Raw genomic sequence first — 16581 nt, forward strand, 5'->3', positions numbered from 1 at the left:
ATTTCATGTGACTTTTAAAAAAAAAATCCAGCCTGGAAAACGCTTTTTCTGAAAGAGACAAATGTCTGCTTGGCTATTATAATTGAAAAAATGTCTTACACAATTTTTAGACTAAAATTCTGGTGAACTGTGGACTTAAATTATGGGTACTTGCACTCAAACAAAGCAAGCAGTTTACCTTCTTCCTACTTTTTAAAAAACATTATTTTATTGTGGCAGAATTTTACTACATAATCCCAACTGACCTGAAGCTCACTATGTAGGTGTAGACTAGGTCTCCCTTGAATTCACAGAAAACTACCTTTCTCTGGCTCCTGAGTGCTGGGATTAAAGACTTATATCACCATGCCTAGCTCTTCATCTTTGCTCTTAATACTGTGCATCTGTAGGTTGACCTCTCCATTCCAGGACCTTCTGGCAGCAGCTTACATGTTTAAGATATGTCAAAGTCCCTGTTACGGTATCTGCTACACAGATATCTCATCAAGTGTTTCCTAGTTCTAAGTCTATGAAAACAAAATCTACTCAAAATATATTTCTCAGAAAAATGTATAATCATCAATACCTTCAAAATGCAAAACTAAGTAGCACCTGTCTTCTCCAGTATTCTGTTTGACTAAAGGTACAAAAAGGACTTGAACTTTGCATCTTAGGCCTGTGAAATCATCATTTTTTCCAATTTTGGATATGTCTTACTTCTCATTTGACTTCTAAGTCATTTTGTTTCACATTTTTTCGTGCTGGACCACTAAATACTTTCATAAGGAAATGCACTGGTGGCTATGCATGCAGTCTGAGAAACTGAATGATGGAAGGAAGGAGGAAGAGAGAAGCCCACAACAAAAAGGGCAGGCATGGCTGAATTTCATTCATTTGGAGATAGATAGATGAGAGATAGATAGATAGATAGATAGATAGATAGATAGATAGATAGATAGATAGATATAAAAGGAATGTCTTAGAATGACTTACAGACTGTGGTCCAGCTAATCCAACAATGGCTGGTTGCAAATGGGAAGTCCAAGATCACAGAAGTTGCTCAGTCCATGAGGCTGGTTGTCTCAGCTGGTCTCCAGTATTTGCTGGAATTCCGAAGTAGACTCTAATGCCAGTAAAGGAATGGACTTGTTAGCAAATTCTTCCTTCTTTTATGCCCTTGATCGGCTTCCAGAAAAAGTTATGACTCAGATTAAAGGCACATCTTCCTGTCTCAAGATCATCCGTCTTCCTGCTTCAAGGTCCACATTAAAGGCTTGTGTCTTCTCACCTCAAAGCTTCATACTAGAAGTGGGTTCAATTACTCAAACCAAGCAAATAAATCTCACAGGTGTGCCCTCCATGTCTGGATTGTATTTTATTCCAATGTAGTCAAGTAGACAAACAAGAATAGCCATTATACACGGGTCATTTGTACAGCTGCTAGATAAAAATATAGGTCTCTCAATTAAATTTGAGGTTTATTATAAATAGGCTCTTTGAAGCATTCCTGCCCACTATGTAGGTTCCCAAACTTTCCATCAATAGCTATAATTCTGCCTGTTTGTAAAAGTGTTCAGTTGAATCTATTTGTTTGCCTTCATTTAGCTGAATATATTCTGTCACAGTTTCCCAAGGCACAAAGCATCTTCATCATAACTGAACGAGTGGCTCCGAACTGGCTCTTCCAACACACATATCTGATCATGAAAACCCACTTTTATCACCATGTGCTAATTGATTGACTATTGCCGTTGAAGAAGCATTGATGATATTAACTTGTAATTGTTACTATATACACAGTTGCCCCCAAAGGAGTAAAGGCTGCATAAGATCAAGAGCTAGATTCCTTTCCATCCCCTCTCAATGACAGGTTTGGGGTCCTGCTCAGAGCAGCCAAATAGAGCCTTAAAAATTGCTAAGACGTGTAAACAGAGACTGCAAATGAAAGAGGCCGCCCCTAGATTAAAGATAAAAGGTAGTCTTGAAATCCACATGCGTTGGTAATAGGAACACACTCTTAGAACCACTAATTCTTGATGTCATTGTCAAAGCAAATACGTTCATGTGCATTGTTAGTTTTTGTGCTAATCTGAGGCTAGGGACATCTACAGAAGGTCCTCAACTTGAATTTGCCTCAGTCAGGTTTGGGAGCTTTACAAAGAGCCAACCAAGGTGATCCACATTCAGTAGGTCCTACACTTCAAATTCTGCACTTGGCTTCTTTCCTAAGCTGGTACTATGCTGCATGATGCTCTCTGTGACAAAGGTGTCAGCTGTGAGTCACAGTTTGCAGTCAGCCACACAGAGACACAACCATATTCTCCAGTCTACAGTATGCCATGCTGCTAAGCCCTCAGTAAAAGACGGAATTGAGGCCAGTGTCCCCGCTCCAAGCCATGTGCCAAACTATACTCCTTGAACAGCCCACTGGAAATGATGGCGCACCCATGTAATTCCAGTACTTGGGAGGCAGAGGCAGGTGGATCTCTGTGTGTTCTAGGCCAACCTGGTCTACAAAGTGAGTTCCAGGACAGACAGAGTTACATAGTGAGATTCTGACTCAAACAAACAAACAAACAAACAAACAAACAAAATAGATTCATTAAATGAATTTTTGACTTTTGGAAAATTTTTGGTGAAGCTTAAAATTTTTCATGTAAATGAAAGCAGACTTTGTACAAGTCGTAAAATCCTATCGAATTTGTAATCAATTAGATGTTAAAATATAAATTTCTTTGACATACTATTTAGACTCCCCCAAGTCCCATCTAAAAATGGATATCAAGTTTATAAACCATTTATCCAATCATCTCTTCCATTTCCTTGTTGTATATTTTTTGCTATTGAAAATCATAGATACAACTTTATGGTTTATATCTTTAGCAAAACTTATTTTCCAAAACTGAAGCAGAGATAGAATGGGAAGATGGGGGTTGAATACTGTCTTAGTCACTATTCTATTGCTGCAAGGTGGCACCATGAACCACGGCAACTCTTATAAAGGAAGCATTTAACTGGGTATTGCTTACAATTTCAGAGGGTTAGTGCTTTATCATCATGCCAAAGAGCATGGCTGCACTAAGGGAGGCAAAGTTCTGAAGCAGTAACTGGGAGTTCTAATCTATTCCTTCCATAGATAGCATGCAGAGAAAGAGACACACTGGGTCTGCCATGGGCTTTTGACACCTCAAAGGCCACCCATAGTGACACACCTCTCCAACAAGGCCATACCTACTCCAACAGGGCCACACCTCCTCCAACAAGGCCACACCTATTCCAACAGGGCCACACCTCCTATAACAGGGCCACACCTATTCTAACAGGGCCACTTCTCCTCTAACAGGGCCCCGCCTCCTCTAACAGGGCCACACCTTCTAATCCTTGCCTAAACAGACTACCAATTAGGGTCTAGACATTCAAACATATGAACCTATTTGGGCCATTTTCATTCAAACCACCACAAATATGGTCAAAGTACATGGTACATTTGTATATGAAAATGCCTTTAATCAATCTTATCACTAAGTACTATGAAGATATTCCAATAAAATACATACACTTAAAAGAGAGTAAGATACAAGCTATGACAAAGCTTGCTGTGTTGACCTTGGTTTACATATTTCAGATTTGCTGACAGCTCATGTGTTAGTATATGCCAACATCCTTGAAGTACTCACCAGGACAGCCAGCTCCAGAACCCTGCTTTGATAATATTATCGAGACAGTTATTTTGACACCTGTGGCTCAGGAGTCTCACTTTAAGAAATCCTTCCATCATAGCACTGCCTTTAAAATAAAATAAGAAGCATGGTTCTCAACCTGGCAGTACATCAGAGGCTCAGTCAACGGCTCCAGGTGATTCTGCTTGACAAGCAAGGTGGAGAGCAATTGGCTCCGTAAATAGAAGGGCTGGCTAGACGCTTCTGTGACATATTCCCTCATGGTGCGTGTACAATGTCATAATTCGTAACCAAACCCATGTCTAGCTAGAAGCAACACCAACAAAAACACATCTATTAAATTTCTCCATCTTTCATTGCTTAGCCACTGAGACAGGAATGGGTGACTCTCAGGATGGCCACCCACGCAGAAAAAGCGTGGTCTCTCTCAGCACCCCCAAGACTGTGGAATGCAGGAGGGCGTCTACCACTGCAGCTCTCGCCACCATCCACATTCCTTCCGTTATTGATCTAACGGCATTTGTGGGTGTTGGAGAACCTGGTGGAATAAGTCTTGAAATATCTATCCCTCAAACACTTCAGAAACCAGAGAGCAGGGCTTCCCTGAAAAGTCAGCTTTACCACCTCTCCCCACCTCCCTTCTTCTTTGATGAACCAAAATATGGAGAGTGGAGGGGAAGAACCTTTCAATACTGGTGCATAGAGCACAGAAAGCTCACTACTGTGGTGAGATATGTGAAGAGAAGCCCCAGAAGTGAACACATGGAGGGTTGTGAAGGAGGCCAGCCCTCATGATGGGCTTAGAGTTCCATTGCATTTGAAACTCAAGCTACAGAAGGTGATGTAGAAGGAGGCCACTTGTTCATTTCTGACTGTCCCGACTCGAAATAACAACGCATAAACTGTATTAATGAAATCACTGCTCGGCCTATTAGCTACAGCTTCTTAATGGCTAGCTCTTACATCTCAATTTAACCCATTTCTATTAATCTGTGTATCACCACGTGGTTGTGGCTTACCAGCAAGGTCCCGGTGCATTTGTCTACTGCAGGCGGCTACATGACTTCTCATTGCCTCTGCCTTCTTTTTCCCAGCATTCAGTTCTCAGTTTTCCCATTGGCTGAAAGCAGCTTCTTTATTTACTAACCGAGAAAAGGAACACACATACAGAAGGACTTCCCACACCAAGGTGACTGTGGCTTTATTCTTTGGTCTGCCTTGGTGTGCACAGTATTGCTGCCCTGGCTGTGAAACATGATGATACCCTGACCCTTCACAGCAATCAGGCAAGTAACACGCTGTGTCCACCAAACCTCTGTACAATCATGCCTGTCACTACCACTGTGCAACTCAACTATAGTGCAGAAGATGCACTGTGAGTGTGCAAAGGATCAGCTGTTGCTTAAAATATGAAACGTGATGTTTTGGAAAGATTATTTCATAAGGACGAACTAAGCTATTGTCTACAGCCACATGTCTAAGTTCCAAATGGATCAAGAAGTCAAATATAAAAGATAAACTTGCGAAAGTGCCAGAGAAAACCACTGTGGATAATCACTTTATAACCTTCTAGTGTTTTTCTGTGGTTGAAACCCCCAAAATAATATAAGAAAAATTGATAAATCCAGCCACATAAATGGTTAGAAATGCATGTCATAAGACATGATCAACAATAAAAGGCAAGCAAAAGACTGTGCCCAAACACTAGCAGATTACATTACAAGGCTAATTTGAACATATTAAGGTTAATAAAAACCCATAAAGGAAAAGCCAATGAAGATAAAAAGAGATGGAGAAAAGACAGAAGTTGAAAGAAAAGGAATAAAACATACAAACTCCACTAACTACGGTGAGTGTGAGTGAATGTACTATGTGCTGGGCTCCAGGTGAGCTCTGCACACATCTTATTACATACAATTCTAGAGCATAAGCAGTCCACGGTTCTCTGAAGTACATACACAAGGGTACAGAGACACCCAAAATGGAATCATTGACCTGAGGTCTCAGAGCTGGTAAACGACGGAATCGGAATCTTCCTCTGACTGGTAGGTTCTCTTAACTGCTAAGCATACTTCCTCTCCTACCAAGTTAAAGGCAAACTACCAAAGTTGAACCTTTCCCATTCCAGAAAAATGGGAAAATGTTCTAACCTACTTCTTACGTAGTTACACTGATATATTGCTAGTGACATACAAACAGTCACACCCTACTGAGGTAACCCAACAATTCAATTTCTAGTCATCTGTCACACACATATGTAAGTCAAAAGATGAGAGTAAGCTGAGAGTGTTCATTTCCAGGAGGGCGATCTGGGGTTAGGTATTAGACGGTGCATATGAGTACATAGATGATAGACACTATTGAGGAATAAAGCCAGAATAAAAGATCCCTGTGGAGAGAAGAGGTGGTTGCCATGACACCATCACATCTCCTGTAAACCCCAGTCTCTACACTTTCTTGACAGAATGCCACCACTGTTTTCTGTTGTCTTTTGATAAATCAGCCCTGGGAACTGAACGGGACACAGAGATAACAGTTTGAGCATCTTTTCCTAACCAGACAGGAGCAAAACAGAAGCAGGAAATGTGGGGCAGGAGGTTGGGAGACTGGCAAGGGAGCACCAGTAATCACAGACCCACGTTTTCTCTGGGGGCTCTGCTTATCCAAGACTTACTTTACTTTCTGGTGACTGTGACCAGATCACACACAGTCTGAAGATCAGTCCCCAGTAGTGAAAAGCAGGTCACATTTCCTGGCTATTCCTGTCTTGTTACCATGATCAAATGACAGCATTCCCATCTGGAGAGGCCCTCGTGAACTCTAAGCATTCTGAATCAGTGTGAGAGACTGCGTTTTGTACAATGCCAAGCCCAATTTATCAGCAGTAATCACTGGCTTCCTTAGGCTCCTTCAGAGTGGACTCATGAATGAATGATAGTATCTTCTAAGATCACAGGAGTTCAAAGATGAGTTTCAGAAACATTCCCAGTAGCCCAGAGCTACAAACATCACAGAAGGCATGAAGAGGGGGAAAGGATAGAAAACAGTTTAATTTCTTAATAATATAATATATGGATGATCTCTTCATTTAAAAAAAAAGCCCTGAAACAAGATAACACAAATCAACAAAAATGTGCATGTAGACTTCCAGAGAGAAACAAAACGGAAAATGTGAATCGTTATAGAATAATAGCTACAGGGGAAGCAACAGCAGTTAAAATAATTAGAAACTAAACAATTAGGAACATCACTGACAAGCAAGAGGAAAGAATGCAGAAGAAATGAAAGCAGGTTTTATAGGTGATAGATGAATTGCAGAATTAAACATTTTGCACAATTAGTATCCAGAATGACTCACCGCCTGAATGAAACAGAAAATTGAAAACACAATGAAACCTAAATCTCTCTTGAAGTAGATACTTGAACTTTCCAATCAAAAGTGCCCAACAACTCACAGAACATTGATAGAATTTCTTAGGAAGTATGTCTCTTAAAAAATACACACGATTCCCCACAAAGAAAAATAGGAATTAGGAAAACTCAATTCGAATGCACATGTTTTAGTAAACCTCACAAATATTTTTAAAAAATACTGTAATTGTTCACATGGTGGAAAGGTTCTTTGGCTCTCATTTTCCTTAATAGTGGGCACCACCAGCTGAGAACATTAGTGTGGGCCCTGAAATGTCATAGAGAGAAGAGTGAGACCCAGGAACCCAGCACCCTTCTTTTTTTTTTTTTTTCTGTTTTTGTTTTGGGTTTTCATTTGTTTGTTTTTTTGCTTTTTGTTGTTGCTTTTTGAGACAGGGTTTCTCTGCAGTTTTGGAACCTGTCCTGAAATTAGCTCTTGTAGACCAGGCTGGCCTCGAACTCCCAGCAATCTGCCTGCCTCTGCCTCCCTAGTGCTAGGATTAAAGGCATACACCACCACCACCTGGCCCCAGAACCCTTCAAAGTCCTTCAAAGTTTTTTTTTCTGCTAGGATACCAATAAACAAGCATTTTTTAACTTGTACAAAATCAAGAGACATGGTGTTCTTGAAAACTGATTTAAGATTTCAAAGCAAACAGAAGAAAGGTGACAAAATCTAAGCTCAATAGAACAGTAGAGAATGTTTAGAGCCTAAGATCAAACAAGCGCTAATTTCCATAACAGAACGTTATATAACCTGCTTGTGCCAAAAGATTGTAGCAGAAAAATAAGTGGAGAAGAGGAAGTTAGGAGTGGGCTTTTTCCATCAGAAAGCCCAACATTCTGTCTAAAGTGGACATAGCTTGTTTAAAAGGTGCCTTTTGCAAAATGTTTTCTTTCTTGAGATGTTTTCTTTCTAGAATGCTAATTTTGTGACAGCATTTGCCCAGAGTTTAGCAATTTTTTGGGAACACTGCTTTTGTCTTTTAAAATAAAATAATAGAAATTATTTTAATTAAAACATGACGTATTCAATTATTGCATATTTATTTTTCATATGTACATATACATCTAGAAATAGCTAGAGAGATACATACCCAGAATATCTATGGTTATCTTCTGATAATAGGATTTGAGGTGGGTTTTATTTATGCTGATTTTTGTGAGGGTTTATAGAGTTTCCTTTTTAAATAGTTATATCTCTTTAAGTTTATTTTCAGTGTCTTTTATATAGAAATAAGCACAGTCTCTTAGGCAAAACTACAATGCAAAAACACTTTGCAAAGGCCAATAGAGATGAAATTATACTGAGATCTGAAAGGAGACTAGCTCTCCGGCCATATAACCAGCACCCAATCTTGTCAAGAGGTCAAAGCAAGCAAGACAGGACACCAAGGCACATGTTTCTAGTGGGTACCCAAAGATTAAAAAGTCATTTTGGAGGAAAGAGCCTCTCATGCTAGTTGAGAAGTCGACCCCTGCCATGCATTCCTTGCAGCTCCATTGTATTAGCTCATTCTTCAGGTGAGGCCAGATAGAGGACTTCCGGTGAAGATCAGAGAGCCAGTCAGTGGTGATGTCCTAATGGGCAGCGATGTGTGAAAGTTTGCAGCCACCACAACTCAGATTCCTCCAGGGCCAAGGCAGAGCTCTTAAGTAGGGGGCAAGCAGAACCTGAGCATCAGAAGACTGAGCTTCTAGGGACATGGGAGCCGATTTCCAGTCCTGGTAGACGTCACACCAGGGTACTGCCATGGCTGAAGGTGCTAAGTCAAGTCCTGCTGCAATAAATCATGGGAAACAGAAAACCACAGGAAACAATTCCTAACCCAAGGCTTTTTGGTTTTACACTCATCTGTACTCTACTTCCTCTGAAGATCTTGATGCAATTCTAAATGTAAAGCAAATAAGAACTGGAAACCAATAAAAAGCTCTAAACTACAGTCCATTTCACATTACAGCCTCTATTAAAACTACCACTGTAGACTGTAAATACGCCCAGTAAGACATTCTACAATTCAGACTTTCTTTGAAATTCATATTCATTTTTTCAGCCCATAAGCAATGATAAACACATCAAAATGTTCATTTTTTGATAAAAGAGATTAACAAATGTGTAAGCATAATTTTTACCAACTGCAGTAATTATCCTTCTTTATACAAACCTCAAAAAGATGGTTGTATGTAGATGTGTATGATGGTATCCAGATTTTGGAACCTTTTCTAATATTTAGTTTTTTCTTAAGTATTATGCTCATTTATTGCTAATTGAGTCACTCCTAAAATCCAGACCTTGTCACTGGTGAGAGCTAGTGATTTAGATAGAACAAAGTAATCCCTTAAGAACTCAAGAAGTATGTAATAGCTAGTCTTAAGTCCCTAATTCTTATGCTTTATGAAGACAAAGTAGTTGAAATAATCAGGGTAGACTTCACATGTGAACTGGTTTTGTACTTCAGAAGAGGAAGAGGCTACTGGCAGGAGAGGATGTGAAGTCAAGGAGAATGGTTTGGCCTAGCGCCACAGAGTTGCAGACCTCACTTGGTGACACAGCATGTTTGTTACGTTTACGTTGGTGTGACCACCTACCTGACAGATACAACTTAGGCAGACAAGATGGATTTGGGCTCATGTTTTCAGAGAGATTTTGGTCCATCCTGGCAGGGGAGGCATGGCAAAATGACCCCAGACTGAGAAGGTAGAGCTCATGGTAGAAGCTTGCTCCCATGGGAGTGGACCAGGAAACAGAGACCACGTGGTTCCCCTAGAAAATCTAACTTCCCAATGCCTGTCCCTAGTCATCTACTCTGCCAGCCAGGCCTTTCCCACTAAAGGCTCCACAGCCGATAAAAGAGTCCTGGGAAGCTGAAGGACAGACTGTCCACATGATGAAATCGTGGGGGGCCATTCCAGAACCACAGCACACATGCAGGCTTGACTGCTGCCATGGAGATGTAAGTATGCAGAGTGTGGCCAAAAGTGGTCCCTGGTGTTTCTCCCATTTCCTACCTCTGTGCCTCTGAAGACAACTGCTTAGAAAGGTGGGCATTAGAGTGGAGAGGGCCCGGGTGAAGCAAAGACCTTCCTGCGACTGCTTCCGCATATGATTCTCTTTTCTGTAAACCGTTCTTCAAGCCCCTCCAGATCTCACTCTTACTTCACCAAACTTGTGGGAAGCCAGGATTGTGTGTCTAATGTCTTAGTTCCTTGAGATTTGTCAGCGCAAGCAGTTGGGTTTCCCCACCACTATGCCACTCAGACTGTGAGGAACAATGGTGTCCCCCCTTTCTGTGCCTTTCATTGACTGGCTTACTCCCTGTCTTAGCTTCCTTTCCTGTTGCCATGCTAAAACACCCTGAAAAGCTACGTAACGGAAGAAAGGGCTTCTTCTGTTTCATAGTTCAAAGGTCCAGTTGTCACAGCAGGGAAATCAAGGCAGTGGGAACGACTCGATGCGGCTGGCTACATCAAACCCGTTATCGAGAAGCAGACAACTACAGATACATTCCTGTGTTCTGCTTGCTTTCCTCCTTTTATACATTATGGAATCTCCATCCAGATGATGCTGCAACCCACAAAGGGTGGGACTTCCTACTTTAATAACCCCATGGAGATAGCCTCTCACAGGCGGTCCCGCTCTTTTCCCAAGGAGTTCTATGCTTCATTGAGTTGACAGTTGAGATTAATCATCACACTCCCTCATGGGACGCTGACACCAAGTAGATTGCCCTCTGTCCGAAGAGATTCCGTCATCTCCGGCTCATTCACTTTGAAAAAACGTCTGTAAGTCCCTGGATTCTCATCCTCTGCCTGCCCCCCCCTCCCCCCCCGCCCATACCTTCCGTTCTACTCTCAGTATGACTCCAAGGTTACCTGGTGCACTGGTTTCTGCACCATGCGTTTGCTGATGAGCATCAAATGCATGTTTTAGGCCACCTGAGACATCTACAGCAGCTTCATCTGTCTACAAAAGTCACATAGGTAGCTACAGAACTGCTCAGACACGAAGGATCCTACACTGAACGTGTTTGTGGTCCTGTCTTCTGTGTCAAATATATCAAGATGAATTTCCCATCTACTCAGAAAGCTTTTAAAGATTTGGGAAAAGCATCCTACCTCACCAAACTTCCAGTCACACAGTAACCACACAGGGGTTGCTAACTCTTCAGCGAAGAGATCAAACACCTTTCCCTCGGTGCCTTTCTTAAGTTGTGTAAACATTAGGTGGTATTTAAATAACAACATGCATTCACTGTACTCTGATTGTAGGCAGAGAACTACTGCTTTTTAAATTTTCATTGATTTCTTTGTTATTATGGTGAGGGGCGAGTTACCACAGGACAGATTGCACTGGAGCAGGAGGGGATGAGAGAGGGAAAGGCACATGAAGAGACTGACAGACAGAAAGAAGGGGGTCCAGACTTACGCCTACGTCCAGGGTATCATGAGAGCTGTTTGCACCAAGGGTTATACTTTTACCAGGCAGCGGACTGCTAATCAATGCAATTAAAAACAAACAAACAAACAGGAACAGAATCCTTAACAAGAAAGCGTATAGTTTCTTTTCCATTTAAGTTAGTTCATCATGCACCTAATTTTGAGCTGCACACTTGCCAGTCACAGGATCGGTCTTCTCGTGGCTTAATCCATGCACCAATTACACTGTAATTCTCTAAAATGGCCAGGAAAAGCCCGAGCTCAGAACCTAAGCTGTCATCTGCTTGAACTCAGAATTTTAAATTATAGTATTCTAGTATTATCTAATTCTTTTTTCCTAAGTCCTGTAGACATGCGTCTTTACAGGTGATACAGAGCTCACCAGCCATAAGGTATTTCTTATTTTTACCTCAGTACATGGTTCTTTGGTCTGCAGCTCCTGCTAGCCTTTTATTTCAAACAGTGGTGCTCAACCTTCCTAATGCTGCGACCCTTTAATATAGATCCTCAAGTTGTGGTGACCCCCCCCACCATAAAATTATTCCCATTACTACTACATAACCAATTCTGTTAGTGTTGTGAATTGTCATGTAATTATCTGTGTTTTCCAATGGTCTTGGTTGAGTGTTGTGAAAGGGTCATTTAATTCCCCCCCCCCCCCAACCAGGGGTCTCTATCCACAGGTTGAGAACCACTGATTTGAAAAGTATCTTCTTTATCTGTATTGTTAAGTAAGAAATCTCTTCTCAGTTGATGGTCTAAAAACATGTGTTACCCTTGGACATTCTTGGGTGTCACCTTATGGCACAATTTACTGTCCATATATAGTAGCCTTACAATCTTTTCAGTAAATTTATAATAAGTTATTTTAAATAATAACCTCTTGCTTGATGAATAAAATTGAAATTAAAATACAGCACAGTTTTGTAGATGGTGCCAAATCAAAGTGATTAGTGTTTTCTTTCATAAATAATAGGAAATAAATTTCGATATAGGCACTTAAAGCCCTGATATGTTGACTAACCGACCTCATTCACTCCAGGGTTTCTGTTCCTAGTTGTAATGGCTGAGACTCTCCAGCAATCCCCGGCTAGCGATTTTGTACATGGAATTTTCTTAGTCTCTTTGGCTTCCTGATTACTAAGTCTTTCTAAATTAGAGCAAGCAATTTCTCTTTGTTTTACCTAATATTTGAAAATGGAAAGAGGGAGAGAGAGCAAAGAAGAGAGAGAGGGAGGGAGGGCGAGAAAAATCCCCTGGGCCACTGAAAATTATCCTTTCATTCCAGCCGCCTGCTTCAAGTCAGTCAAAACATCCCAGACTTCAAAAGGGGCGTTGAGCCTTCTTAGGGCATTTTGGTGTCCCTCTCTGGTTGGCCTAGGAGGGATCAGTTATTTGGATAAATTAGTTTCTGGAGCCCGCTGGTCTTCTAGAAGACCTCAGTGTCTGACTGCAAATTAGTTCTATTGAACATGCAGAAATCCCTGGACAGGCTGAAAGAAACAAATGGTGATAAAATCTAATACTACAATGTTTGTAATGTGATTTTATTCTGCTGTGTAGCTTGCAAGCATGGCTAATGCTGAATTAAATATTTTAAATTTTTGAAAAAAAAGGGGGCATGAAAGCGGCAAATGAGATCAGCCTACGAATCAGAGCAGACTTCACCTGAGACTTCCAGCAGGATTCTTGCACGAGAACACACCAACATCTCCCAGCTTCCCCACCCCCAAATCAGCTATAGAAATAATATACAGATACAAACCCACTCTTTGGCACCCCTCCTCCACCCCAGGCAGGAAGTCGGGAGGTTGTTCAGGCTTTCCTGGGGCTGAGCCTGCTCTGTGAGGCGCCCCTGATCCCTGTGCACTAAGGGTGCCTGAGGAGAGCAGATTCTAAAGGAAGAGGAACTGGCAGCCAAAACCAACAAACAGGGCCCCTCAAGCGGAACAATGGTCCAGAAAACTCAGCAAAAAAGAAAATAAACTTCGTTGGCAGTTTGTTTTTTGACTGTTAAGGGCTTAGCTACAACTCTATCAAGACTTTTAAGAAGGTAAGAAAGTTCACACATGCTGCCTGCTCCCAGCTGCTCGAGACGTTTATAGTGGGAATTCATCATCTTGTCTTGCCATGCCTAATCCACTTTAGGACATACTTGTGTCTTTTCTTTCCAGGGTAAACAGAAGAACCACACCTCTGAGAAAGAGAAGCAATACTTCCTCTCCCACCTCCACAGCCTGGGGCCAGAGTTCAGCCTGGGTGAGAAGAGCTAGTTCTCCAGCCAAAGGCCTGATTCTTTCAAAGGGCTTAACACAGCTGAGGTAATGAGGATCAGTAATACAGGCTGAAGCTGTGAATGTTTGTCTAGATTCCCTAATACATGCCTGGAAAATCAGCCAGCCCGTGAAGATGTGTAAGGGACGTTTAATGGACCTGTGGTTTCCATTTCCGTCCTTAACTATAGGTAATATTCTGGGTCCCAGTGGTCCATGAATTTTAACTTGTAACTGTTTGAACAGGTTTTTAAAATAATATTTATCAGAGGCTGGACCTGGTCAGGAAGATAATAACCATTTATTTCTCCAATGTTACATTTACATATTCATTCTTTAGAAGAAAAACAAAATCTTTATCCCATGCTGCTCTCGCAAAGGACCTAGGTTTGGTTCTCAGCACCCACATCAGGCAGCGCTCTCCACCACCTGAAACACCAGGGGATCAAAGTCCTCTGTCTTGACAGGCACCTAAGCTGCACGCATGTGGTGTGCATATCCTCATGCATGCAAAGATGCATATACATAAAGTGAAAAATAACTAGATAAACTTTTTAGGTATTTAAAAAATACTTATTGAGGATGACTATCATCAAAATACATTGCATGCATATATGAAATCCACAAAAATAACAAAAGTAGTTTATAAAAATTTATATTATTTTTTTAAACTCTAAGCCAATATTACTTAGACTTGAACAAAAAGGAATGTGATACAGCTAATTATCCAATGAAATAAATATAGGTTAAAATGAATAATTAAAGTGAATATATGTAGTATAATTAGCTGGTAATAGCACCCATAAGCAAGACAAACCATAAAATTAGCTGAATATAGATCATTCTTTCATTATATTTCAGATTTAGCCCTGATATCATTTACATTTTATCACATGAAACCAAGATTGAGATTATGTCTAATTTGACCAGATGTTGTGGCACACACCTTTGAACCCAGCACTGGCAAGCAGAGGAAGGTAGATCGATCTGAGTTTGAGCCTGGTGTACATAGCAAGTTCCAGGCTAGCCAGGGAAGTGAGACCTTCTCCAAAAACAAAATAAAAATGTGTCCAATTTCTAACAGTGCTGACAGGCAGGCTTTTAAAAGTTGCAACATAGGTGGCAACCTTCTGTGAGTAGGTGAAGAATCAAATTAAACAAACTTTTCAATAAAATGCATCGGAAAGGGTCTAGTGTTTGGAGACATCACTGAAAATCGCCTTATTTTTAGAAATCTTTAAAGGAATAGATATGGATGGCATATTTTTTTTATTTTTTATAATTTTTAATTTTTTTTTCATGACAGGGTTTCTCTGTGTAGCTTTGGAGCCTGTCCTGAACTCATTCTGTAGACCAGGCTGAGCTTGAACTCACAGAGATCTGCCCGCCTCTGCCTCCTGAGTGCTGGGATTCTAGATGTGCACCACCACCACCTGGTCATTAGCATATTTTTAAACCACAAATATATATGTATGTATCCCCTCCCCAATTAAAACAAAGTAGAATTGCTTTGTGAATCATAGATTAGTAGTTTTTAAACATTTCACAAACAATACCATGTTTTTTTCTCCCAAAGCTGCACATATTTCCAAAATATTTTTACTATTATTATTTGTTGAGTATGTAATGATGGAAGAGTTCTCACTCTAAGACTTTAACCCACAGATTAGATCCACAGCTATCCACCTAAGCATCTGTAAACAAGAAAACAAAGGAAAAGAAGCAAGATAAGCACCAGGCTTATCCCCAAGTAAATTTATAACCAGCAAAGTTTACCCAACTTAATCACAATCAATAAGTAATTTTTCAAGACCTTAAAAAGAATTAAGGATTTTTACTATGCCTGAGAGCCGACTGAGGGTTTGAAAGAATGCAAGAAATATTCAAAGTATTTCTAATTTGTATGTGTGTTATGTGAACCTTCCTGGAAAAACATAGGGAGTTTTCTTTAAAGGTCTATGTGAAACCCACAGGGACAGCAGAGAGAGCTGTACATTTTTACTCGGCTGTGGCAAAGCCACCTTGATCCTTATAGCCTCCCTTCCTCTCTTTCATCAACTAGGAAGCAATAAATCCTGAGGCCATGAAAGCTCAGCCTGGGAAGGATTTTAGGGGCAATCCCATCTCACCTTATTCTCCACACAGGAGTCCCCCGAAGATTATCACCAGACAGTAATGAACCAGCACAGCATAGACAGCAGACCTGGGGGTGCCCCGGCTGCAGCGTCTCACACTTATTATATATTCTTTGTCCTAATGGGCCCAACCAAAGGACAGGAAACCAGCGCCTCCAAGAAAAGCAACTCCATCTCTCCTCTAAGGTGTAATATTTGAGGACTGCCAGTTGGTTTAAAGTCTTAAAGATACAGACTACATAGGGAACTCAACTATCAATGCCATTTATTTTTGGCATATACTGAAAAGCATTCTCAGAACAATGTCTCCAACAAGATAATACCTAATTACTTTGCCATTTTTAGGAGAATATATTTGTCATTTTAAAATGCTCTGTTAAATGGTGGGATAAATGATATTAAATTATAGGTTAAATGATTAATCTATAAATTAAATGATAGAATTGCAAACTTTTTAAAATATATATACATGCATACATATACATACACATACATATACATATGCATATATATGTCTTTAGTTTTTATAATCTCCTAAGATTAGTTGAGAATATTATAAGAATTTCAGACCTGGCCTTCCAAAGTAATATCAAATTTGATCAACTTTTACAGGAAGTATAAACAAGGCCATTCACCTGAACAACCACTCTAGCAGAAATTAATAAA

This window comes from Microtus oregoni, unplaced genomic scaffold, assembly GCF_018167655.1.
Source record: "Microtus oregoni isolate MIOR12 unplaced genomic scaffold, Mior012 000017F_ref0000208, whole genome shotgun sequence".
Lineage (NCBI taxonomy): Eukaryota > Metazoa > Chordata > Mammalia > Rodentia > Cricetidae > Microtus > Microtus oregoni.